This window comes from Podarcis gaigeae (assembly GCF_964106915.1).
Source record: "Podarcis gaigeae genome assembly, chromosome: 9".
In the NCBI taxonomy this organism is placed as follows: domain Eukaryota; kingdom Metazoa; phylum Chordata; class Lepidosauria; order Squamata; family Lacertidae; genus Podarcis; species Podarcis gaigeae.
Genome location: NC_139685.1, coordinates 75133949 through 75161785, shown reverse-complemented (window position 1 = coordinate 75161785; position 27837 = coordinate 75133949). Strand labels below are relative to the sequence as shown.

Genomic DNA, 27837 nt, shown 5'->3' with positions numbered 1-27837 from the left:
GCGCTTCCCGCTATCCCGGACGGCTTTTGAAGGCAGGCGGGGGGGGGGGGAGCAAAGCCTTTCGGCCCCCGCCGGCCTTCAGAAGAGGTCCGGGACCTCTTCTGAAGGCCGGCGGGGGGCAAAAGTCTTTGCTCCCCCGTGCCTGCCTTCCTGGGAGAGCGGAGAAACGCGCTCCCGGACGGCTTTTGAAGGCAGGCGGGGGGAGCAAAGACTTTTGCCCCCCGCCGGCCTTCAGAAAAGGTCCTGGACCTCTTCTGAAGGCTGGCGGGGGGCGAAAGTCTTTGCTCCCCCCCGCCTGCCTTCCCGAGGGCTTTAAAATCGCCCCGGGACAGCAGAGAAGTCCTCTGCTGTTCCGGGTTTTTTTAAAATGCTGGGGGTGGGAAGAAAAGCCCTTGTTCCCCCCCCCCAGCCTTCAGAAGAGGTCGGGGGACAGACTGTCCCCGGACCTGGTCTGAAGGCGGTTTCCATAGGAACGCATTGATTGATTTTCAATGCATTCCTATGGGAAACCGTGCTTCGCAAGACGAAAAACTCGCAAGACGAAAAAACTTGCGGAACAAATTAATTTCGTCTTGCGAGGCACCACTGTATTCTTCAGCGATCAGCCTTTTTTATGGTCCAGTTCTCACTTCCATACATCACTGCTGGGAAAACCAGAGCTTTAACTATACGGACCTTTGTTGGCAAGGTGCTGTCTCTGCTTTTTAAGATGCTGTCTAGGTTTGTCATTGCCTCTCTCCCAAGGAGCAGGCATCTTTTAATTTCGTGGCTGCTCTCACCATCTGCAGTGATCATGGAGCCCAAGAAAGTAAATCTCTCACTGCCTCCATTTCTTCCCCTTCTATTTGCCAGGAGGTGATGGGACCAGTGGGCATGATCTTGGTTTTTTTGATGCTGAGCTTCAGACCATATTTTGCGCTCTTCTCTTTCACCCTCATTAAGAGGTTCTTTAATTCCTCCTCACTTTCTGCCATCAAGGTTGCGTCATCCACATATCTGAGGTTGTTGATATTTCTTCCGGCAATCTTAATTCCGGCTAGGGATTCATCCAGCCCAGCGTTTTGCACTATGAATTCCGCATATAAGTTAAATAAGTTAGTACTCTGCAAACCACCTGAATGTCCCAACAAACCAGCCCTGTACGGTGGGTTAGGAGCATAATGCCACACTTCAGATTCTGTCCAGCGTACAATCCCGGAGGATACAGTCCAGTCCGTGGCGTCCTCGCTTGCCCCTTTGCTCACCATCTCTGGTGCAGTAAAGTGTTTTAACACAGCAGACTCTGGGGTGTCAAAATGCAATTCTTGTGTAATGTTCTGTTCTGTCCGTGGAGCAAATGCTCCATCACTTCCCTCCCTGCCCAACTCCTCTTCTTTCTATAGCGTAGGAGACATCGGGAGAAAAACAAAGTTAGCAAGGATTCTCCACCACCCGAGCTGGAATGATGGAAAGCGCGAAAGTAAACAAATTTGGAACAAAACCGTTCCAAAGTGCCACCGATGATTGAGAGCGAGTGTGCTTTAAAAACAGAGCGCTGAAGTGGGCAGGCTGTCGGGGCGAAATGCCACATCAAATTGGTCTGTTGGTTTAAAGCGCTGGAAAGTTTATTATCGTTCAACACCCAAGGGCTCAGCTTTTCTAAGATGAAAAAAGCAGAGAGATTATGTTTCGCAAGTGGGGAATCTCAAGTGGGGAGGAGCGAAGCAGGGCTTCCCCCGACAGGTGATTCCCACAACCGGCATTCAAAGAGTACAGACCCTCCTAACGTCCCTATTTTCCAGGGACCGTCCCGGATTTACGGAAGTCATCCCGGTTTCTGATATCATGTGGGGTAGCTCAGTGGGTTAGAGCATGGTGCTGATAATGCCAAGGTCGCAGGTTCAATTCCCGCATGGTACAGCTGCATATTCCTGCACTGCAGGGGGGTCAGGCTATATGATCCATAGGACCCCTTCCAACTGTGTCTCCCCCAACAGTGATTTATGTGTTGTGGATAGAGAGATAATTTATTATTTATTACGGTCGGGGACCAGCTTATAAAACACACTTGGGGGTAAAATCCCAGAAAGAAAACAAACAGCTAAAACAATGTACAACAATAAATTTAAAATTTATAAATGCAATAAGCATATAGACACCTAAAACTTTAAGATAAGATACCGCAGAGAGTTGACCCAGAATCACACATGGAACCGAATTTGGGGATTTTCTTCATGAACTAGTTTGAGTCGGGGGGCGGTCTGTGCCTACAGATCTGTACACAGAATCTGGCGACCATCTGGGTCGTCTTATGATCTTTGGCTAACAGGAAAAGGTCGAATTTTTGCTTTTCCGGGAGGCCAGCGAGCCTCACCAGCAGGGGATCAATGGTCTTACTACGTGCCTCTTCCTAAAAGGGGCATCTAAAGAACAAGTGCTCTGGGCTTCCTATCTCCTCCGATGAAAAGGCACAAAGTCTCTGAGCATATGGGACTTTTTTAAAGGCTCCTTCCAGGACCGGCGAGGGCAGAGCTGAGCTTCTAGCCCTTCTAGCATCTTTGGATACGAGCCGCTGCTGCGGCTATATATCTCTTGATTTCTCCAATTTTATAGTTGGGGCACCTTGAGCAGTCCTGTTGTCTCTCAGTGTCTATGATTCTTTACCTGGCCGTAGCTTTTGCCTGGCCCAACCCCATACTTAGAAGGGCTTGAGGGGCAAAACCCAGTTTCTGAAGGGTGTTCAGGACTGCTGTCAGCTGATTATGACTGATTATGTGTTGTGAGTTAACGATTTGCATAGCTGGCCATATTGATGACTCCCCCCAGCCCCTTAGCAGGCCACTGCTAAAAGCTCTCCAGTAGTTGGTTAAATGGTTTTTGTACGCCACCACGGCAGCAAGAGTACTCTACGCACAAAAATGGAAAACATCAGAAATCCCAACAAAAGAGGAATGAGTACTCAAGGGAGGAATGAGGCTCACAGAAATGGCAGAACTCATGGTTTAAATAAGGAATCAGAAAGATGAAATATCTTTGGAAGAACGGAGACACCTTTCAGTCTAGATAAGACCACAATGTTGTTGTTTAGTCGTTTAGTCGTGTCCGACTCTTCGTGACCCCATGGACCAGAGAACGCCAGGCACTCCTGTCTTCCACTGCCTCCCGCAGTTTGGTCTAACTCATGCTGGTAACCTCGAAAACACTATCCAACCATCTCGTCCTCTGTCTTCCCCTTCTCCTTGTGCCCTCCATCTTTCCCAACATCAGGGTCTTCTCCAGGGAGTCTTCTCTTCTCATGAGGTGGCCAAAGTCTTGGAGCCTCAGCTTCAGGATCTGTCCTTCCAGTGAGCACTCAGGGCTGATTTCCTTCAGAATGGAGAGGTTGGATCTTCTTGCAGTCCATGGGACTCTCAAGAGTCTCCTCCAGCACCATAATTCAAAAGCATCGATTCTTCGGCGAATGGTCCTTCTTTATGGTCCAACTCTCACTTCCATACATCACTACTGGGAAAACCATAGCTTTAACTATACGAACCTTAACTATACAAACGAAGACCACAATACAGCCAGATAAAAGTTCAAACGGGTTTTGACTTACGAGCAATGGAAAGAAAATAGAAAAACATTGTAATATAGGGTTTAGGTCAGGGGTCAGCAAACTTTTCCAGCAGGGGGCCCGTCCACTGTCCCTCAGACCTTGTGGGGGGCCAGACTATATATATATATATTATTATTTTTTTTGGGGGGGGGAATGAACGAATTGCTATGCCCCAGAAATAACCCAGAGATACATTTTAAATAAAAGGACACATTCTAGTCATGTAAAAACACGATGATTTCTGGACCGTCTGTGGGCCGGATTTAGAAGGAGATTGGGCTGGATCCGGTCCCCAGGCCTTGGTTTGCCTACCCATGGTTGAGGTGAATAGGTAAGGTTAAGAGGTTGGATTGGCAGCAGGCAGGAGAGAGAACGAGACCCTCATGGATGTAAGGATGAGAAGTTGCCAAGATAAAAAGATTTTGACGTAAATTGTATGTTACGCGATCTGAATGTAAGTCAATGTGAAAAAATAAACATATTTTCAAAGAAAAGAACAAGCTCTCCAGTAGCACAGGGCCTTTTCTGGGCACTTAGACATGAGATTTGTAAGGGTAGCTTGACTGGAATGCTGAGTGTCAAACTGCTACCTTTTGGAAGATTTGCACCTGCAATTTAACTACCAGTGGCTTTTCCCTTAATGTACTTTGAAAATACTTTTGATTAAAAGTCTGGCTAGAGAGAGAAGCAAGTGTAAGGCCTGCCAAACCTTTGATCAACCCTGTTAATTTATCAAGCCCAGAAAGTGTGGTGCGGGCTTTGCCATTTAAGCACTGCTAGCAACGCACAGCAGATTGTACTGCGTAAGAAGAAAACCGATAGCTGAACTCCCTCCAGCTTTTGTGACTCAAGGAGCTAATGGAATTATTTTCTTGGGTTGTCGATAAGATGCAACTGTGATTGATGGCGCATGCCGCTGCCTCATTTATAGAGCGCCCCGTATTATCTCTGAGGGTTGCACACACTGGATTAGGCAGCTTTAATTCCCGATGGATTAATCATAGATAAATGTTCCCTTTTTGGTTTTATGCATGCAGTAACAAGCTCAGACTAGGAGTACATGCAGAACATAAGTTTTCAGTAAATGATAATGGGGGATGTAATCCACTGGGAGCAGTCAAGTACAACATTCCTTGTTTTCCTAGAGTGGACATGCAAGGGGATGTTTGGTCCAGCCAATCGAAACTTCTTGTTTCCTCCTGGGCTGGAGCATCCTTCCTTGCATGTGACTAGAAGTGGGCGTGGCCTTACCTGTCCAGGTAACAAAAAAGAGAAGTCACATAGCACTCTCTCTCTTTTTGACTTTCTTCTTCGTTGGACCAGCTTTTTAGCCAGGGACTGCTATGTTAGCTTTCAGCTAGCATAAGCACTGGGATTATACCCCCATATGGGGTAGATCCACATGTACATATTTGTAACTAAGTCTGCCTTCAGGGATCCAACTGTGAACTGATGTGAGTAAACTTCTTTTATTGACTTTAGGTAAGATTGTTTGCAGTGATAGTTTTAGTTATAGTATGAGAGGGAAAAGTATACTACAGTGGTGTGTGCGTGTATGAGTATGTATGTGTTTTCTTTAAAGAGAGAGGGGGGAGGGGGAGAGAAAAAGAGAGAAGGAAGAGGAGCGAAGGGAAGAAGAGGAGGGGGGTGGGAGAGGTAACTATAGCAGTGGCGGTGGTGTGGGGAAAAGTTTTGTTTTAAAGGAGAGGGTTTAGGTAAGATTGTTGTGTCTTTATTCTTTTACGAGGGATTAAAGGGAATTTACCAGGAACTATACAATTCAATCTGAGACAGACTGAATTGTATAATAGTGAGAGACTTACACAAGCCTGCAACCAGCTATCTGCTGTGCATGTAAAGGGGAATGTAAACTCTGCTAAGTAAAGGAACTTGCTAGCGCAAGTTAGGAAGGATATACAGTGGTGCCTCGCAAGACGAAATTAATCCGTTCCGCGAGTCTCTTCGTCTAGCGGTTTTTTCGTCTTGCAAAGCAAGCCCATTGACGGCTTAGCAGATTAGTGCTATTAGCGGCTTTTAGCGGCTTAGCGGATCAGCTGATAAGCGGCTTAGCGGCTTAGAAAAAGGAGGGGAAAAGGGAAAAAAACCCGCAGGAACTCGCAAGACATTTTCGTCTTGCGAAGCAAGCCCATAGGAAATTCGTTTTGCAAAGCACCTCCAGAATGGAAAACCCTTTCGTCTAGCGGGTTTTCCGTCTTGCGAGGCATTCGTCTTGCGGGGCACCACTGTAAATAAACAATATATCCTCTCCTGCCACTCTGAACATTCCCAGTGTACAGCATGGGGAGACTTCATTTGCACAGTGAGGATTGAATATTTGGCCGATGTGTATGAGTTGAGATGAGAGAGAAAAAATAGTACATACATTGTCTGGAGAGAATAACAAACAATGGCATTTGGTGAGTTTGCATATCTGCATCCTGTTTCAGCCTAATTGAATACAGGCTCCTTCAGAGAATTACTCTGCAAATTACACAGTTCTTCCAAAACCTCTTTGGCATGTTGCAATTCTTTGATGTGTATGATCTGTGAGTCTTCCACTGAAAGACAGATAATGGCCTTTGCTTGCTTATCTTGGTTATCCCATTATTCAAAATTAGCAGCTGGGCATGGGTCAGCAACAACTCTGCCACAAATCTTCCTTCCAAGGAGATTCTATATTTTGAATTTCCACAGTTGAAAATTTTGCTCGCTCAACTTGCGGATTATTTTATTTGCATACATTCTAGCCATTTTTTTTGCCGTTCTCTTCAGACAAGATGTCTGCTATTTCTTTCATCTCCACTCATCCTGCAAACAGTTCCTGCATAAATAAAGCCTTTGAATTCCAGAAACTGTAAGTCACTATTCCAATCTAATTCACCTAAACAGCAAGTTCTGCTAACACCAGTGTGCTAACTCCAAGTGTTTTATATAGAAGCACAGTTGGTATTTGCACCTATCCTATAACCATCATGGGAGGAGTGGTGCTTATTATTGATTAAAGTTGGAGTCTTGACAAATTACTTTCTCCAATGAATTGGAAACCATCAGTCAGTCACTTGCACTTGAGAAAGCTTCATCTTTTAGTCTTTAGTTATTAAAAGACCACTTCCGAATGATGTTTTATTAAGCATTCACTTTGATTTGTTCATGACATTGAACCAAGCAAATGTTGTCCTGCACTTTCCAGTGCATTTCCCTGTGACTTTGCTTTGTGCAAAGATTCCAGTGTTGGAGGGGAGAGAGGAGTGAGGTTGTTGCAGTAGAGCCCTTCCATTTAAACAGCTGGCATGGAACAGGAATCGCAACAAACAGAAGAGGCATCTAGCTAATTTGGTATTTGTGCTAGTTTGCCACCAACTTAATATAGAACTTGAAAGCCTCGTTATCACTCCATTCCCTGTCCAGAGCAAGGAGGGTTCCTCAGTTACTTTGGCGCTCTTGCAGGTGACGTCATTGCTCTGTATTTTTTTTTAAAAGCCATGGACCCTTGTTCATCCTCTTTATAGCATGGCTTGTACCGTTAACAAGACTTAACAAGACGTCTGTACTGTATCACGATTACTGTTAATGGTGGTGTTAAGGGCTAAGATGGTTTTGTCGCTTATCAGAAATAACAGCCTAAAATAATTGGGTGCTAACAGTCCTTTAGCAGATGCTTTAAATTAGCACCTCTCCTTTGCAGGTTGTTCACATTTCCTGTTAAGGTGTTTCTCTCCCCCCCTTTTTAAATGCCACTTTTGATCATGCGTTAGTTTTATGAGGTGAAAATTACCCGCTCCATAAACATTTCTCTTTCAATACATGCTTTTGCCGCCTAATGAAAAGCACTTATGAGTAAGCACTGTCGTGGGTGAGATGAGATCTCAAGCTCTCACTATTATGTCGGGGATCTTAAGAATTCATTATGTGTGCAGAGGGGGAAGCAGTTCTGAGTTGAAACAACCACAGACATTATAAACACCCCCCCCCCTCAAAAAATGCGTGCTACTATATAATGCTTTTATACTGTGGGATGCAGCAGCAAAATAGCTAATGGTATTCTAGACAGCATCAACATAATCCGAGTGTCCAGATCAAGGAAAGTAATGTTGTTGTTTAGTCGTTTAGTCGTGTACGACTCTTTGTGACCCCATGGACCAGAGCACACCAGGCACTCCTGTCTTCTACAGCCTCCCACAGTTTGGTCAAACTCAAGCTGGTCCAACCATCTCGTCCTCTGTCGTCCCCTTCTCATTGTGCCCTCCATCTTTCCCAACATCAGGGTCTTTTCCAGGGAGTCTTCTCTTCTCATGAGGTGGCCAAAGTATTGGAGCTTCAGCTTCAGGATCTGTCCTTCCAGTGGGCACTCAGAGCTGATTTCCTTCAGAATGGAGAGGTCTGATCTTCTTGCAGTCCATGGGACTCTCAAGACTCTCCTCCAGCACCAGAATTCAAAAGCATCGATTCTTTGGCAATCAGCCTTCTTTATGGTCCAGCTCTCACTTCCATACATCACTATTGGGAAAACCAGCGCTTTGTTGGCAAGGTGATGCCTCTGCTTTTTAAGATGCTGTCTAGGTTTGTCATTGCTTTTCTCCCAAGAAGCAGGCGTCTTTTAATTTCGTGACTGCTGTCACCATAAGGGAAGTCATAGTACCACTCTATTCAGCCTTGGCCAGACCACACCTGGAATATTGTGCCCAGTTCTGGGCACCACAGTTTAAGAGGGATGTTGACAAGCTGGAAGGTGTGCAGAGAAGGGTGACTAAGATGATCAAAGGTCTGGAAACCAGGCCTTATGAGGAATGGTTGAAGGAGCTGGGTATGTTTAGTCTGAAAAAGAGGACTCTGAGAGGAGATATGAGAGCCATCTTCTAATATCTACAGTGCTGTCACAGGGAAGATGGAGCAAACTTTTTTTCACCTGCTCTGGAGGGTAGGACTCAAACCAATGGCCTCAAGTTACAAGGAAGGAGATTTCAACTAAAGATCAGGAAGAACTTCCTGACAGAAAGAGCTGTTTGTCAGTGGAACGGACTCCCTTGGAGGTGGTGGACAGTCCTTCATGGGGGGCTTTTAAGCAGAGGTTGGATGGCCATCTGTCATGGACACTGTCGGATTTAAGTGTAAGCTAAACAAGCTATAGCTTAGGGCCCTACTCCCTTGGGGCCCCCAAAAAATTAAAGGAAAAAAACACCTGGATGTACATTTCCAAAATATAAGTTCAACAATTACTTTGATAAAATACATATTTTGTTATGTGCAAATGGCTTTAGATACCTATTAGGTCCATAAATTACCATATAGCATATATTCAACACAAAAAACAGCAACAATTTGTTGTTGGCAAAGGACAGCTGGACATATAAAGGGCCCCGTTACCTTGAGTAGCTTAGGGCCTCATCAAACCTAAATCCGGCCCTGGTCATGGATGCTTTAGCTAAGAGTCCTGCACTGCAGGGGGTTGGACTAGATGAATCCTGGGGTTCTCCTCCAACTCTACAATTCTATGATGGGAAAATCAGTGGTTAAGGTCTAGCACACTTTGTGGATTCAAGCAGCAAGGAGATCATTTGAAGCAGAGCTGACCCACCTGGACTCAGGGGGGGACTTTGTTAATATGGCACCCTGAGCAAGGACAAAATTTTCCCCTCCCCAGATCATAGCTTTAAATACCTATTAGGTCCATAATCATAGCTATCAACGTTTCCCTTTTTAAAAGGGAAATTCCCTTATTCCAAATAGGATTCCTCGCAAGAAAAGGGAAAAGTTGACAGCCATGCCCCAGATACTTCTTATAATTTTTACAATAATTCATTTTGGTACAGTTGCTTTTTATGGATCTTTTCAGTAATTACCTATATAAATATAGGTTATTCTTATTGTGGTATAAATATAGGTGGTTGTTGTTGTTTTGTGCCCCCTCGATTTGGTGCCTGCTCTCACTGCCCTAAATCTGGACTTTCTTTGTCCCTGCGGCCAGTTTCATAACTAGCTTGTTAGTCTTCGTTGTAAGGAATATTCCCTGGGCAATTGCTATGTAAACCGATAGCATCTGCTGCCTCAGTGGGTGAGGGAGAATGAAAAGCACTTTCTCTTCTCCATTTAGTCGCTGTTCTCGTTCTGGTGTTTTTCATTTGCCGGCGTTTATGAAGCGTGTCGCCATCCTAAAGCTCGTCGCAATAAAAGATGTGCCTGAGCATCCTAATTGCAAGTGCTGCATAAAAACTAAGCAGCGTTCGGGGCTTTTTGTTTTGGTTCTGTCTAGGGGGAAAGGTGCACCAGGGCAGAATGCGACAGAGGAGTACAGAATTATTCAGGGTGTGGGAAAAGTGGATAGGAATTATAGCAGAACTCAGGGAGACCCAGTCGAGCTGGATGTTGGAAAACGAAAAATAGGCAAAAGAAAGTACTCTCGCCAGAGTGGTGCATGTTCTGGTTGTCTCCCACTTGGACTACTGCAATGCCCTCTACGTGGGGCTACCTTTGAAGGTGACCCGGAAACTGCAACTAATCCAGAATGTGACAGCCAGACTGGTGACTGGGAGCGGCTGCGGAGACCACATAACACCTGTCTTGAAAGACCTGCAGTGGCTCCCAGTACGTTTCCGAACACAATTCAAAGTATTGGTGCTGACCTTTAAAGCCCTAAACGGCCTCAGTCCTGGATACCTGAAGGAGCATCTCCCCCCCATCATTCTGCCCGGACACTGAGGTCCAGCGCTGAAGACCTTCTGGCGGTTCCCTCGCTGCGAGAAGCGAGGTTACAGGGAACCAGGCGGAGGGACTTCTTGGTGGTGGCGCCCACCCTGTGGAACGCCCTCCCATCAGATGTCAAAGAGAACAACAACTACCAGACTTTTAGAAGACATCTGAAGGCAGCCCTGTTTAGGGAAGCTTTTAATGTTTGATGCATTACGGTATTTTAATATTTTGTTGGAAACTGTCCAGAGTGGCTGGGGAAGCCCAGCCAGATGGGCGGGGTAATAATAATAATAATAATAATAATAATAATAATAATAATAATAATTTGTACCCCGCCCATCTGGCTGGGTTTCCCCCAGCCACTCTGGGCGGCTTCCACAAAAACCAAAAATACACTAATATGTCATACATTAAAAACTTCCCTAAACAGGGCTGCCTTAAGATGTATTCTGAATGTAAGGTAGTTGTTTATCTCTTTGACATCTGATGGGAGGGTGTTCCACAGGGCGGGCGCCACTACCGAGAAGGCCCTCTGCCTGGTTCCCTGTAGCTTTGCTTCTCGCAGTGAGGGGACTGCCATAAGGCCCTTGGCGCTGGACCTCAGTGTCCGGGCTGAACGATGGGGGTGGAGACGCTCCTTCAGGTATACTGGACCGAGGCAATTTAGGGCTTTAAAGGTCAGCACCAACATTTTGAATTGTGTTCGGAACTGTACTGGAAACATACTGGGAACCAATGTACTGGGAGCCAGTGGCTGGGGAAGTCCAGCCAGATGGGCAGGGTAATAATAATAATAATAATAATAATAATAATAATAATTTATTTGTAAATAATAAAAAGTAGTAGTAGTAGTAGTAGTAGTAGTTGTTATACTGCTGGCATCCATTTGTCTCAAGCATCAATGGAGTTCTCCTCCAGGGTGAAGTCAAACAGCTGTCTTAGCACTGAAGTGACCTCCCCAGCGTGCAAGCCTAGACAATGTACCTGGGGGGGTCCTGGTCTGTCCAGACAGCAAGACCCCCTTCTTGACCTTGCTGATGTGGTCCAAAGAAAAGCAGAACAATATTTTTGGCGCCAGGTTGGCTGCAGGAGTTGCCGGAAGGAGGCATACAAGGTGCGACCCAACCATCTTACGGACTCCACTCTAGATTTGTGTACGGTTTACCCCTTGGACCTTTCTTCTCCCGAAGATATCCCGCAAGGCAGCGGAGGTTTAGGGTCAGAGGTTTCTTCTGCCAACCCTCACAGTGTCATTATTTTCTTTTTTTGGCTCCTGTCGTTGTTTAAAACCCAACCGGGACACATTTGCCTAGCCCTGCAAAGCTGGAAGAGGTTTGTCGGTGAGCATTTGCGAACAGGGGCAGGCAGGCAATCGGATTTCTCTTTTGCTTTCAACGCCTCTTTTGCGAAACCTGTGGGCTTCCCTCAGAATTTCTACAGGTGCATTCCTCTGAGCAATGTCTTCCAAATTGGCTCCAGTTATTCCTGGAGGCGAAAAGCTCCTATTTTGAATCATTCTCCATCTCTTTCTCCCCACCCCAATAAAACAAAAATCTCTCTGCCTTTAATCAGTGGCTGGAGGCAAGACTATATACCCATACGACTCAAGGGAATGTATGCGCGACGTTGTTTTATTGGCACAAAATACGACGGGCTCATTTCTTCCGCCCTGATATTGCCTGTGGTTCTGAAACCCTACCAGGCCCAAGGCAGTTAAGAAAGAAAGAAAGAAAGAAAGAAAGAAAGAAAGAAAGAAAGAAATGCATTTTTTTAAATTCCTTTTTTGTGGCCACATAACTACGCAACTAACGAAAGAACATCACCACATATTGGTCGTCACAAGCTCCTGCAAGAATGAAACTTTAACGGTATTGACACAGTTCAGTAGATCATTTCACAAGCAGAGGTGATCTTACATTGTCTTCTGTTTTTTACGTGGTCTAGAAATGGTTGGCAACTGTTGTGAAAGGAAAAGTGATTTGACTTCCCTTGAACAGCTCTAATCTGATTAGTTAATTTTTCTGCTAAGGCAGTTTTACTGTATTTTTAATATTTTGTTGGAAGCCGCCCAGAGTGGCTGGGGAAACCCAGCCAGATGGGCGGGGTATAAATAATAATAATAATAATAATAATAATAATAATAATAATAATTATTATCCAAACTCTTATGTCTCATGCGTCCGAAGTAAGACGCTTGTCCCCCTGCCAGGACTGAGCAATTTCCATCCCAGCAGCTACAAATGAAAACCTTAATAGATCTTTATGTGTAATCCATCTTGGAGGTTTTTCTTCCCATAACCCGAGCAATGCCGGCACGGTAACATTTGTCCTGAAAACGAGGCTTATTTCTCTGAAAACCATAGTTGAAATTTGACTACAACTCGATCGCATATGAAAATGAGACGTTTGATCTACACATACCCTCCAGCAGTTGAGATCTACATTATTACGCGACAATCTTAAAGGCATCCATGAAGAAGTTTAACGAGTTTTCCATCATTTTAGCCAGCACCAATATTAAAGGTCCTTTTTCCCCATTGAACGTTTCGTTGTTCATGAGTAATTTCAACTTCCGAGTCCATCCTCCATAATCTCCTTGTTATTAATTTTCTCGCTAATATTTCTGCTCCTGGAGCCAGCCTTTTAGCCTTTCCAGGTTTGCAGTGTTTGGGTTCCAAGTTGTTTGAGAACAAAGGTACCACTTTATTCATTTAAACAACCTTAAAATATCAATGACTTCCCTTCTGCTCTTTCCATGGTTCATTTTGCACAGAATAAATCCCTGCATATTTTATATAAACTAAGCCATTCCGTATTCCATTATTACATCCATCAACACTTATTTACACTGTTGAATTTATCTTAAGGCTGCCCACGTTTTCAAGTGTACACCAATATCCCCCATATAGTCAATAAACATTTTCCAATCTTCTTTAAACATACAGTGGTACCTCGGGTTACATACGCTTCAGGTTACAGACTCCATTAACCTAGAAATAGTACCTCGGGTTAAGAACTTTGCTTCAGGATGAGAGCAGAAATTGTGCGATTGCGACGCAGCAGCAGCGGGAGGCCCCATTAGTTAAAGTGGTACCTCAGGTTAAGAACAGTTTCAGGTTAAGAATGGACCTCCAGAATGAATTAAGTTATTAACCCAAGGTAGCACTGTGTGTTCTTCTTGTTATTCTGTACCTTATTCTGTTATTGTTATTCTGTGTGTTAAGTCTGCAAGCTGTGCATATTCCATCAGTTTAAGTTGCCATTCTTCTTTAGTTGGGACCTCGCTCGTTTTCCATTTTGGGGCTAGCAAAACACAGGCCGCAGTAGTGGCATACATAAATAACCTTTTTTGACACATGGGAATTTCCATCTGAATTATCCCCAACAAAAATAACACTTGGGGGTGGCGAAGTACTTTTAAACGAGCTCCAGTTTAATTTCAGCACATGCAACAGTGCATCATGTGCAAATCGTTGGAAGAGAAGGATAAAGCTTGCGCACAAGTAAGTGTTATGGTTTGCAACCTTTTTTCAGAGGCCGAATGTGCTCTGTTTTGAGTGTTACGCTTCCGATTTGAGTGTTACGCTGAGATCTGTTTTTGCTGTTTATTTTGTATTGGGGGTTTTGGGCAATTCTCTTGTTTTTGTGACTGTGTGGAAGAACCCAGTTCGGTTTCTGATTGTGTAACTGCAGTACATTGTCTATTGCTTCCACCTTATGGATCAATGGTCTCGTTAGAGAGTAAAATTCATGTTCAGCTGCTCTTCTAGGGGTTGTTTTTAAAAGTCTGGAACGGATTAATCCGTTTTGCATGACTTTCTATGGGAAAGCGCGCCTTGGTTTTGGAACAGACTTCCGGAACGGATTAAGTTTGAGAACCAAGGTGCCACTGTATTCTAAACTGTAAAACAGAAAATTTAATAATAATTATATCAAAAAAGAAAGAAATTAAACTGCAGCTCTTGGGCACGACAGCAGCCAGGAGATGAATGCAGCCTCCTTCAGATCTGATATCCAAACTTTCCACCATCCAGCTCCCCTTGCTGGTGGGAAAACCTAAATGCCAGGAAAGGAACGAGCTTTTTCTTTCAGCTTTCCCCTGGGGAATGAGGCGCCTTGTGTCGCAATGCTTTGGCGCCTATCAGAGTTGTTTTTGTCTAAGAAGGCTTTCCCTGAGGTCCCCGTCCTCGGTGTAACATTAATTGCACTTTTGTAGGAACGGTTTTATTTATTTTTAGAACTTTTGCGGAGGCAGTTTAATATCTCATTTTTTATTGCTGTACACAGCTTCGAGGACTTCAAGGCTGCGAAGCGGTTTATAAACGTGTAGTATAAGTTGTTAAGTTGTGGGTGAACATATCAGACGACACAGCGATTCTTCAAACAGCTCTTCTTTATTCAGAGGCCAGAACAGAACTGAACTGCAGGCCTCAGTCAGCCTGCTTATATAGAGCTCCAGTACCTTGTTACTGTAACAACTTTCTAAAACTATCCAATCACTAAACGTCACTTTCGATCCTTCATTTGCATAACTATCTACAGTATCCCCCTGCTGGCCCAGGGTGAGAACTTCAGTACATAACATAGGTAAGGTAAAGGGACCCCTGACCATTAGGTCCAGTCGTGACCGACTCTGGGGTTGCGGCGCTCATCTCGCTTTATTGGCCGAGGGAGCCGGCGTACAGCTCATGTGGCCAGCATAAATAAGCTGCTTCTGGCGAACCAGAGCAGCGCATGGAAACGCCGTTTACCTTCCCGCCAGAGCAGTACCTCTTTATCTACTTGCATTTGATGTGCTTTCGAACTGCTAGGTTGGCAGGAGCAGGGACTGAGCAACGGGAGCTCACCCCATCACAGGGATTCGAACCACCAACCTTCTGATCGGCAAGTCCTAGGCTCTGTGGTTTAACCCACAGCGCCACCCGCTTATCTGTGTAAATAAATTTCAAAAGTGGCGCTTGGGAATGATGCTTTTGCCCAGGTTCATCAATGGTCCATCAGGTTCCAACAACAGATACTTGGGTTCCGTACGAAGTAGGCGAAGGAAAAGCCAAAAAACCTCAAAGAAAATCTCTAACAGTAATTTTTTTGTTAAGAAATGTAAAAGGGATTAGAGCAAAATTAATACCAATACCACATAGCAATTATATTAAAGTTGCTTAAGAATTTCCATTTGTTGGAATACAGACTTTGCGACCAGGGTGGATATGATCACTAATCAGTTAGACTTGATTTACATCTTTTTTTTTTACAGAAAGACTCATTCTTGCTGGTATAATCTTAATATTTACAAAAGAATACAAATTAAGCTTTTGTTTTTGGAATAATAAATTTTCAGAGTAGTTTTTACAGTTATATCAAAAATTACTGATTTGGTTATACTATCAGAAATACATAAACAGATAATTATGAAATTGTTGTCAGGTTTAAGAAGTTAACTGCTTATATTTGAACAACTTTTCTGCTGTTCTTTATTGGAAGGAGAAAAATGATAATTTCCTTAATAACAATTTATTTAACTAAAATAATAACATAATAGCATATGTATCCATGTTTGTTAACTGATGTGATTAAACATTTTTTTAAAAAACAACAACAGACTGAGTTTTGGCAAACATGAAAAACTTAAACAGATCCTTATTTCTTGATGAATAGCCTTTGGACTATAATGTAACTTAAATAGAAAACTATCTTTAGAAAGATTTTTTCCTCCAAAGGCATTTTATTTTAAAAATCCAATTTAAATAAAAAAAACTGATTTAAATAAAATAAATCAGATTCTTTTATTTTTTGTTTAAAAAATATCATAGATTTTTATCCACCCTGTTTGCAACTATTTATTTATTTTTATCCATGACCACGACATCTAAGGGGTGCACCTGAGGGGTAAATAAATCTGGGGTCTTCTCCAGACTCCCTGTTTGGTGAAGAAACTGTAAACGATTATGGGGTTGGTTCTCCCATTGCTACTTCCAGCTGAGTTTCCCCCCGTAATTGGCGCCATAAGAAAACACTCCCAAATTAAAGGAAGTGAACACACAGAGACAGAGTTGGGAATCTTTCAGTATGCCTTTGCGTTCTCTTTTGAGGTGTTTTAATTAGACCCTTAGATTAGTCAGCTAGCTGGATTTATTGGATCAGAAACCTGCGAATAAACTGACAAGGTGTATCTATTTAATTGGGCCATGTGTGTTTTAAAAACCGAAAGACATTTTTAATATCAGTACTTAGAAACGCCGCAGATGTCTGGCACCATCTGAGAAAAGTCATTTTGCTTCTCTCTCGCAAAGCAGAGTTTTAAAGGAATCAGAACTGCCTGCCCAACCCATAGTAGTTTTTTTTGGGTTTTTTTTAATGACCGACCAATTTAATGGACATATTAAATTCGTGTCTGAACCAATTAAGACCAAAGCCATTAATTGGCAAGATGTATTAATTGGCACATGCATTAACTGTTCTAACAAATTAATCACAAATGTGCAGAGTCCCCTTCACTCAGCCGATGAAACTGTCACTGAGAATGCCTCTTCAGACATCTTCCTCTCTCTCTCTCTCTCTCTCTCTCTCTCTCTCTCTCTCTCTCTGTCACGCAGTGTGTTTAAAATGACTTTTATTATTTTGTGGTGATGTTCTTTTGCTGACTCCTCCTCCCTTCCATATTTTCTGGGCATGCACGGTTACAAATCAGTATTGGGGAAAAGGTACTGTTTCTGGGGGACAGGGGGCGAGCGGGGGCAGAGGACTCCCTGGTCCTGAATGGGGCAGCTGTCTCCCTAAAGGACAGGTGCGCAACCTGGGAGTCATTCTGGACTCACAGCTGTCCATGGAGTTGCAGGTCAATTCTGTGTCCAGGGCAGCTGTTTACCAGCTCCATCTGGTACGCAGGATGAGACCCTCCCTGCCCGCAGACTATCTTGCCAGAGTGGTGCATGCTCTGGTTATCTCCTGCTTGGACTATTGCAATGTGCTCTATGTGGGGCTACCTTTGAAGGTGACCCGGAAACTACAACTAATCCAGGAATGCAGCAGCTAGACTGGTGACTGTGAGTGGCCGCCGAGACCATATAACACCAGTCCTGAGAGATCTGCATTGGCTCCCAGTATGTTTCCGAGCACAATTCAAAGTGTTAGTGCTGACCTTGAAAGCCCAAAACGGCTTCAGCCCAGTATACCTGAAGGAGCATCTCCACCCCCATCGTTCTGCCCAGACACTGAGGTCCAGCTGAGGGCATAGCTGTCAACTTGTCCTTTTTCTTGTGAGGAATCCTATTCGGAATAAGGGAATTTCCCTTTAAAAAAGGGAAACCTTGACAGCTATGGCTGAGGGCCTTCTGGCTGTTCCCTCTCTGTGAGAAATGAGGTTACAGGGAACCAGGCAGAGGGCCTTCTTGGTAGTGGCGCCCGCCCTGTGGAACACCCTCTCATCAGATGTCAAGGAAATAAACAACTACCTGAATTTTAGAAGACATCTGAAGGCAGGCAGCCCTGTTTAGGGAAGTTTTTAATGTTTGATGTTTTATCGCGTTTTTAATATTCTGTTGGGAGCTGCCTAGAGTAGCTGAGGAAACTCAGCCAGATGGGTGGGGTCGTTTAGGGCTTTAAAGGTCAGTAGTTTGTGTGAAAGGGATCTAGGGGTCTTGGTGGACCACAAGCTGAACACGAGTCAACAGGGTGATGCAGCAGCAAAAAAAGCAAATGCTATTCTAGGCTGCATCAACACAAGTCTAGTGTCCAGATCAAGGGAAGTTATAGTACTGCTCTATTCTGCCTTGGTTAGACCACACTTGGAATACTGTGTCCAATTCTGGGCACCACAATTGAAGAAGAATGTTGACAAGCTAAAATGTGTGCAAAGGAGGGTGACTTGATGATCAAGGGTCTGGAAATTAAGCCTTATGAGGAACAGTTGAAGTGCTGGGTATGTTTAGCCTGGAAAAATGGAGACTGAGAGGAGATATGTGAGCCATCATCTAATATCTCGAGGAAGAGGGAACAAGCTTGCTTTCTCCTGCTCTGGAGGGTAGGACTCGAACCAATGGCTTCAAGTTGCAAGAAAGGAGATTCCATCTAAACATCAGGAAGAACTTTCTGACAGTAAGAGCCGTTTGACAGTGGAACCGTCTCAAATGAAACATGGTGGACTTTCCTTCCTTGGTTTTTAAGCAGAGGTTGGCTAACACCCCAGAGGACAGGATCACACTTCAAAACGACCTTGACAGATTAGAGAACTGGGCCAAAACAAACAAGATGAATTTTAACAGGGAGAAATGTAAAGTATTGCCCTTGGGCAAAAAAAATGAGAGGCACAAATACAAGATGGGTGACACCTGGCTTGAGAGCAGTACATGTGAAAAGGATCTAGGAGTCTTGGTTGACCACAAACTTGACATGAGCCAACAGTGTGACGCGGCAGCTAAAAAAGTCAATGCAATTCTGGGCTGCATCAATAGGAGTATAGCATCTAGATCAAGGGAAGTAATAGTGCCACTGTATTCTGCTCTGGTCAGACCTCACCTGGAGTACTGTGTCCAGTTCTGGGCACCACAGTTCAAGAAGGACACTGACAAACTGGAACGTGTCCAGAGGAGGGCAACCAAAATGGTCAAAGGCCTGGAAACGATGCCTTATGAGGAACGGCTAAGGGAGCTGGGCATGTTTAGCCTGGAGAAGATGAGGTTAAGGGGGATATGATAGCCATGTTCAAATATATAAAAGGATGTCACATAGAGGAGGGAGAAAGATTGTTTTCTGCTGCTCCAGAGAAGCGGACACGGAGCAATGAATCCAAACTACAAGAAAGAAGATTCCACCTAAACATTAGGAAGAACTTCCTGACAGTAAGAGCTGTTTGACAGTGGAATTTGCTGCCAAGGAGTGTGGTGGAGTCTCCTTCTTTGGAGGTCTTTAAGCAGAGGCTTGACAACCATATGTCAGGAGTGCTCTGATGGTGTTTCCTGCTTGGCAGGGGGTTGGACTCGATGGCCCTTGTGGTCTCTTCCAACTCTATGATTCTATGATTCTATTCTATGATTCTATGACCATAAGTCATGGATGCTGTAGCTGAGATTCCTGCATTGCGGGGGGTTAGAATAGATGTCCCCTGGGGTCCCAACTCTACAATTCTACGATTCCATGAATCTATGATTCATTGCTGTGCCCACTTTTGCCCCTGGGCTCACGCAATACTTGCGTGCGGCTCCCGCCAGGTGGCCCTCAGGCTGCAAAGACTTTGTGCTGCCCTGATCTAGAGAAAAAGGAAAACAGCCAAGTGTTGTGCTGCTTCTTTGAAGACTCAGGGTTGCTGTGGCACCAGTGGAACAGACTTTTGCAATGGGATTTCGCCTTTTCCCTCTTCCCCCTTCAGTCTCTTATGCACCCTTAAAACCTGCAGGTTCTCTTGGAATAATAGGATTGGAATCGCCCCAAAAAGATGTTAGATTGTTTTTGTATGCTACTACAGCGGCAAGACTGCTATTAGCAAAAAATTGGAAATCTCAAGAAATACCAACAATAGAAGAATGGCAGATGAAGATGTTGGACTTTTTGGAGCTGGCTGGCCGACCTGACTGGAAGAATCCGCTACCAGAAACGAGGAATATCAAGAAGATTGGAAGAAATTCAAAGAAAATTTAGCCAAATATTGTAACATAAGATAATTAGAAATTACTTGAAAGTATCAAATAGGTTTAGGATTAGATTAAGAATGAATTGTGAAGAATTAAGGATAAGAATACTAATAAAAGAGAAGAGGATAGTAAATTGAAGGAGTTAATTTTATATGAAATATGATTTTGGAGAACCGTTAAAAGGTGATACAATGAAATTCAGTTGGGGGGGATTCGAGGAAGCCAGTTAACAATGAAAGTTAAAACAGATTAGAAGTAATAAGTGTTTTTATTTGTTTTTTTGTTTTGTTTTTCTCCTTAGTATTGCAATGTGTTTCCTTTTGTGTGTTTTGTATGTTATTTCTGTTATAAGTTTGGAAAATTAATTTTAAAAAACTGAAAAAAAATAAAAATAAAACCTGCAGGTTCTTTGGGGTAGATGTGTGCGGGATTTCGGGGAGAAATTGGAGAAATCCTGTTTTGTGACTGGAACCCATGCCAAATGGGATGCAACTTACTGGATGCAATTTATTATGGCGTCGGCTTCCGTGGACAGGAGTTGATTTCACCAGATGCGGACTGTTGACTGAGGTCGAGAGCAAACTCTTGGACCCGGGCCCAAAGCCAGCTAATCCCAGATCCAGGAAAAGGAATCCGGGTGTGTCTGTAGGGGTTGGACAGGATTAATAGTGACCACAACAATTGCTGTTTAGGGTTGTGCTGTGTTCAAACACATATCGAGAGCGGGCAGGTAGAGCGCTGAGCCTGTGCTACGGAAAACATTGTTTTCCTTTTTAAATTGCTTTTGTATTGGAGTAGTTAAATAATAGTCTACATTGTGAACTTGGCTGAACAATGGCTCTATTCAGTTCTTGCCTTCTCTCTCTTGTAAGGAAGCAATGTTTATTTGAAATGTACAGCCACTCGCTAGAATTGGCCCTCGTGGCAAAGGGACAACTTTGGGGCTACGCTGCCAACCGTAGATTTGGATCTTGCACGCAGGGAGATATTTGGACTGCGGCAAGGCAAAGCCACTGTGCGTCAGTACCATTCCAGATTTTTTGCTTTACTGACTGCGTTACGCTGGGAGAAAGACTGCACACCTGTGAGGGATTTGTTCTGGGAGGGTCTCAGCGGTCCCATAAAGGACGAACTTGCCAGGGGAGACAGACCTCAGACCCTGGAGGAGGTGGTGCAGAGGGCTCTGGCGATTGGGATACGTCACGAGGGACGTCCTTGGCACAATGAGGAAGAACGTCAGGTGCGTCCACCAGCGAGGACGTCTTCTTTCATCCCCAGGGAGTTCAGTCAGTCACATCCCTCGCTGCTGGGGAGGCAGGGGGAGGAGCCGATGGAACTTGGTGGTGCTAAGGCTCAAGCAACAGCCAGAGCCCCAGCTTCCGGTGCAGTAAAGGCGAAGCCTCCTAGAGGGACCAGGAAGTGTTACATCTGCGACAGTGCACTGCACATGGCGAAAGAGTGCCCCCAGAGGCTCCAGAAACACACTGCAGCTTTAGCGACGGTAGCTGCAGAAGTGATCCAGGAAGAGGAACCTCAGGGAAACGACAATGCCTGGCTGGAAGCAGAATTGCTGGGGCTCAGCCAGGCGAATCTGTAGAACAGTCCCCAGCGTCTTTGCAACCCACAGACCCTTTACCACCCAAGCCAGCGGTGCAGCTCACTGCAACACTTCAGTTGCCAAATGGGACCACCCTAGAAGTGCCCCTCACGATCGATTCGGGGAGCAACGCCGATTTCGTGGGGATGCAATTCGTCAAGCAGCATCGCATAGCGCTTCTGCCCGCCACAACGCCTCTGAACGTAGTCACGGTGGATGGCAGGAAATTGCTAGGAGGGCAAGTTGTGCAACAGACACCTCCCATGGTGATGCGGATTGGAGATCACCGAGAAGTCATTAGCTTCAATGTCACCCACCTGTCTGACACGCCTATAGTATTGGGCATGAGTTGGCTGGAGAGACACAGTCCTGCTGTAGCGTGGTACCAACGCCAGATCACCTTTTGTTCATCGTACTGTGCTCAAAATTGCATCCAGTCCTGCCAGGAGGAGGGGGCTGAGCAGCAGCTGCGACTTGGCATGGTGCAGGCAGTACCTAGCAAGTACGAAGGGTTCCTGGAGGTTTTCTGCGAGAAGGAAGCTGACCAGTTGCCGCCCCACAGACCTTATGATTGTGCCATCGATCTGGTGCCGGGGGCACAGTTGCCGACTGCAAAGCTGTATTCCATGTCTGAGGACGAAATGCAAGAGCTCAGGGAGTTCATAGAGCACAATTTGAAGCGTGGATTCATCCGGGAATCGAAAGCAGTGGGGGGCAGTCCTGTGTTCTTTGTGAAGAAGAAGGACACGCCCCAAAAGAGACTCATTGTGGACTATAGAACCATAAACAGTATGACCAAACCCAAGGCCTTCCCCATGCCTAAGACTGATGATCTCCTAGCAACCGTGAGGAAGGGGAAGATCTTCACCAAATTGGATCTGCGTGGAGCGTATAACCTCATACGCATCCGGGAGGGCGATGAGTGGAAAACGGCCATGTTCACGCCTCTGGGCACGTATGAATACAGAGTTATGCCGTTTGGTCTCCAAAATGGATCTCACGTCTTCCAAGCCTTTATGCATCACGTGCTAGCGGGACTCCTCTACAAGAAATGTGTGTGTTTCCTCGACGACATCCTGATCTTTTCGGAGACGGAAGAGGCCCACGAGAGGGACGTAAAGGAAGTCCTGCAAAGACTACGGGAGAACAGGCTCTACGCCAAGTTAGAGAAGTGCCAGTTTGATGTGACGGAGGTGGATTTCCTGGGCTACAAGCTGTCCGACAAGGGGCTGGCCATGGACAGCGTCAAGGTCCGCGCGGTGTTGGACTGGAAGAGCCCACGCAATCGGAAGGAAGTCCAGAGATTCGTCGGCTTCGCCAACTTCTACCGCAAATTCATCAGAGGTTTTGCAAAGGAGACGGCAGCGATCACGGACACTCTGAGTTCCAAGAAGAAGAGGTTCGTGTGGACGGAACAGGCGGAGCGCTCTTTTCGGAAGCTTAAAAGCCTTTTCGCCTCCGAGGAGCAGCTGCTGCACGTGAATCCAGGCAGGCCCATGCGAGTAGAGACCGACGCGTCAGACAGGGCGGTTGGAGCCGTGCTCCTGCAAGAAGATCCACATGGGAACTGGAGACCCGGTGCCTTTTACTCCCGAAAGCTCAGCAAGGCGGAGCAAAACTACACCATATGGGACAGAGAGCTGTTGGCCATTCACGCAGCGTTCAAAGTGTGGCGACACTTCCTCATAGGAGCCAAGCACACAGTACAGGTCCGCACGGATCACAAGAACCTAGAGTATTGGCGCACGGCGAAGCTCCAAAGCCAGAGACACATGCGCTGGGCGGAATTCTTCGCGGATTTCGACTTTCGGATAGAGTACATCCCCGGAGATTCCAACGTTATAGCCGATGCGCTATCCAGGAAACCGCAATATCTCGATGAAGCGACACCAGTAGCAGCCAGGCACATTTTCGCACCTCAGGCGTGGTCGTGCGCTGCCATCACAGTAGATCTGGACGCGGTGCGACGCGCGTTGCAAGTGGATCAGTTCGCACAGTCCAAGATGGAGGAGTTGCGCAGAGGTGTGCAGAGTGGCGAAGATTTCCAACTACGCGACGGGCTGCTAACTCGCAAAGGTGCCCTCTACGTGCCAAGCGACGAGCTTCGCGCAAAGGTTCTGCAGCAGTTGCACGACGCCCCCAGTGCGGGCCACTATAGAACTGGTGGCAAGGGACTTTTGGTGGCCTCGGATGCGTGGAGAGGTAGCGGATTACGTCGCCAGGTGTGACACTTGTCAAAGGTCCAAGCCAGTACACCAGAAGCCAGCGGGGCTGTTGGAACCGCTGGAAACGCCACAGCAACCGTGGGAGAGGGTAGCCCTGGACTTCGTTACTGACCTGCCCAGCTCCAGAGGGAAGACGGCGGTACTGGTGGTTGTGGACCTGTTCACCAAGATGGCGCACTTCATTCCGTGCGCAAAGGTGGCGACGGCGGAACAGACTGCCAAACTCTTCATTGATCACATGTTCAAGGTGCATGGGCTGCCGCAGTCCATCCTGTCCGACAGGGGGCGCCAGTTTGTTTCCAATTTTTGGCAGAAGCTTTTAGGTATCCTGAACGTCAAGATCAACCTTACGTCGGCGAGACACCCACAGACCAACGGCCAAGCTGAGAGGGTCAACGCGATCATGCAGCAGTACCTGAGATGTTACGCCAATCAGCGACCCGCAGCTTGGGTGGACTACCTGCCGATGGCAGAGTTTGCCTACAACAACACGAAGCACGCGTCCACGGGGGTGACGCCGTTCTTCGCGAACAACGGTCGTCATCCCAGAACCTTCCCGGGGTTCGGGGCACCGAGAGAGGGGGTGCCGCAAGAAGCCGACCAGTTTGCAGCGGAGCTGCAGGAGGTGCACGAAGAGTTGCGGAGACATTTGGAGCTGGCCAAGCAAGCATATAAGGTGCAGGCAGACAAAAACAGGAGAGCGGGGGAGGAGATCCAGGTGGGGGACTGGGTGTGGTTAGCGGCCCAAGCGATGCCAGCCAAGTCGTTGGCCAAGAAGAAGCTAGGGCACAGGCAGTTAGGGCCGTACCAGGTGGAGGCTAAGATCAACCCTGTAGCCTTTCGACTAGCCCTCCCCGAAGGTTCCAGAGTGCATCCAGTATTTCACAGGTCGGTGCTCACCCCCTACAAGGCACCGCACAGGTTTCAGGAGTCTGAAACAGTCCCGCAACTACACACTAAGTCACAGGAGAGGGAGAGGGCGCCTAGGGCCGAACCACTCAACGAGGTCACAGAAATCCTGGACTCGAGATGGGGGAAAGAGGGGGTAGAATACTTTCTAGCCACAGAGGGCACTCCAGCCAGTGCCAACGGTTGGGTGCCGGGCTACGCTTTAGACGAACCTCTTCTAAAAGACGAGTTCCATGCCCTTTTCCCGCATAGACCCATGCCAGCCGAGTACTTTGATGACTGGCTCTTTACGCCCACACTCTCAGACAGTACTTTCCGGGGTTTTTCTTCAGCCGAGGAGAGAACGCCAGAATCTAGCCTGCCCAGGGGATCGTGCTCAGGGGTGGACACAGAACCCTCTTATTGGTGGGACGAGCAACCAGAGGAGGACTGGCGCAGGAAATGGCTGACGGGACCTTGGCCGGCAGCACCAGACGAGGTACCAATGGAAGAGGGAGAAGAGAACACTTTGGGTCAAGAACCCGAATTCGAACACTCATACACCGAACTGCAAGCAGAGGATATGGAGGTACACAACCTGTATCCTGCATCCACCTCCGAAGAGCTGCAGCTCCTACAACCTGCACCCGATGGGCGGGAGGGGGGAAGGGGGGGCTTCGAGGGGGGATGGATGTCAGGGTTTCAGGGACAGAGAGCGAGGGGGAGGGGTCCCAGGGCGACGAGGAAGAGGACGACGACGACCCGAGGTTGTCAGTGAGTCCGTCAAGTGAATCCGAGGATTCCCAAAAGGGAGCCCCCCGGTCAGGCCAAGGGGCAGTAGAGAGGGAAGCAGTCAGAAGCAGGGGAACGAAGAGGGAATCCCCAGTGGGGGTTGGAGATCGGGACCGGCCTCTCCGTCGGAACGGAGTGAAGGGGGTGGAGTTGCCAGTGTGTCAGAAAGAGCAGAACAGGAAGCAGAGAGGGGAAGGAGTTCGGAGCAGAACGTCCTGCCGGAAGGGGAGGAGTGTAGTACCGAGAGTAGCGTAACGGTCGAAAGGAAGGTCAGAGGCAACGTACGCGCGCCAAGTTCAAATGTGGAGGCGCGCGGAAATGAGGAGAGCCCTGAGGAGGAGCCTGGTCCCAAAGCACGAAGGAGGGGGGAGCAGGCGTCAGAAGACTCAGCCTCGGGGGAGTCCCGGAGGGAGGGAGCACAGGGGGGCAGGAAGACCCTGCGGAAAAGGAAGGAGAGGAAAAGGTGGAGCAGTACAAGCCTCTTAAGCTGGTGCAGGGGCGGGACTGACTCAGAGGGGACTTCTAACATCTAAGGGTAACAGATGCTGAGCCACGGAGCTTGGATGTAACGACAACAATGTTCTTCAATAAAACCTTTTGTATATAACTTGGACTGGATTTTGGTCTCTTGTGAGCTGGGACCTCGGGTGGCTCTGACAATAATTTTACAATTTTTACCCTGACCATCTTACCGGGTTGCCCAGCCACTCTGGGCACCTTCTAACATATAGAAAAACATAATAAAACATTAAACATTTTTTAAAAACCTTAGGGGCTGGATAACTCTGTACCTTCCAACGTTTCTCCAACAATAACAGGGACAGCCTACTATACAGTCGGGTTCAAGTAGCTTTGGGATGAGTATTTTTGGGATGTGCTACATGGCGACCCAGAAGTAATGGAGCGCGTTACTTCTGGGTTTCGCCACTCGGACATGCGCAGACGCTCAAAATGACGCCAAACGCATGCGCAGAAGCGGCGAATCGCGACCCGCAGATGCGCAGACACAGGTTGCGTTCGCTTCAGGATGTGAACGGAGTTCCGGAACGGATCTAGTTCACATCCAGAGGTACCAGGATGAATCAGGAATGTCCCTGGAAAATAGGGACTGTGTTTTCACACATTAATACCACATCCTGTAGAAGTCTGTCGGTTATATTTTATTTGCACAATCAGAATGAATTTCAGGAACCAAATTGCTTTTTCTGTGCAGCCTGAGCTGGAACAGTGAACAATGGTATAGTTAATTGTTATAACTCATCTAAGACAATTGCCCCCCTGCCCTGCTCACAGTTGTGAGAAACAGCCTTACGTTATGAATGGTCCATGTCACCATTAAGAAGAAGAGGTCGGAATAGGACAATATATATGTAGACTGCCCCTGGATCAAGGAACTTTTTATTCAGTTCTCAAAGCTCTTAACCCAGCTCAAAGTTGCCATTTGAAATAGGCAGATGTTTAACTGAGAAGCAATCATAGCCCATCATTTGAAAAATAAGACATTAGAGCCATCTTGCCCCTAAATGGCAACCGGACATTCCGTTTTGGCAACTGCAACCTTGGTTTAAGGAGCCATTTGGCACCCAGCTTATATATCTGAGTTTCTAACACTGTTCAGCATAAGCCTTTGGGCGATGGCCCTGCATACATGCTCCTAAAATCTGACACAAGAGACCCACCAGTTGTTGCTCCTGAATAATTTGGCCTCATTCGACAGGCTCCCACCAACCATTGCTTGATCGTTAAAAAGGTAAGGGGACCCTTGACCATTAGGGTCCAGTCATGACCGACTCTAGGGTTGCGGCGCTCATCTCGCTTTACTGGCTGAGGGAGCCAGCGTACAGCTTCCGGGTCATGTGGCCAGCATGACTAAGCCGCTTCTGGCGAACCAAAGCAGCGCACGGAAACGCCGTTTACCTTTCCACCAGAGTGGTACCTATTTATCTACTTGCACTTTGACGTGGTTTTGAACTGCTAGGTTGGCCGGAGCAGGGACCTAGCTACGGGAGCTCACCCTGTTGTGGGGATTCGAACCACCGACCTTCTGATTAAGGACAGGAAATAAATTTGGTTAGGCATTTAACGTTAACCTACATATTCCTCGTCTTCCAAAACAATATGTGAGCAACCCTCTGAAATTTGCACTCCCCCAAAGTTTGTGGCACAGTTCTTCAAACAAATACTGTATATATTACGGGGAAGTGTGCTTTTAAATGTGTATGCTATGGAAACCAACATGCAAAATGCATTATATTGGGGGGATATTGCTTAAATATATACATGCATGTCAGGTACCAAAATAAATATACGAGGAGAAATTTGCAGCAAGATACTGGCGAATTTTTATGAGGACGTTAAGAGAAAGTTGCAAACCCAATGAAGAAATGTAGAGAACTGAACTAAACTGAAAAACAGCAACGGAGACTGACAGATCCATTCATCCCT

The 27837-nt window shown here is 46.3% G+C and overlaps 1 protein-coding gene across 3 annotated transcripts in view; it reads left to right on the top strand.

Moving 5' to 3' along the window:
- The window catches only part of SLC4A11 (solute carrier family 4 member 11), a 236541-nt gene that overhangs the window by 4254 nt on the left and 204450 nt on the right, over positions 1–27837 (top strand). Inside the window, exon 1 of one of the 3 annotated variants that reach the window (XM_083756433.1) lies at positions 6350–6431. The exons of the other annotated variants lie outside the window; for them this stretch is intronic. The gene's annotated coding sequence lies outside the window, so the exon portion shown is untranslated. Of the gene's footprint in view, positions 1–6349; positions 6432–27837 lie in introns of those variants that run through there. 3 annotated transcript variants of the gene reach the window in all.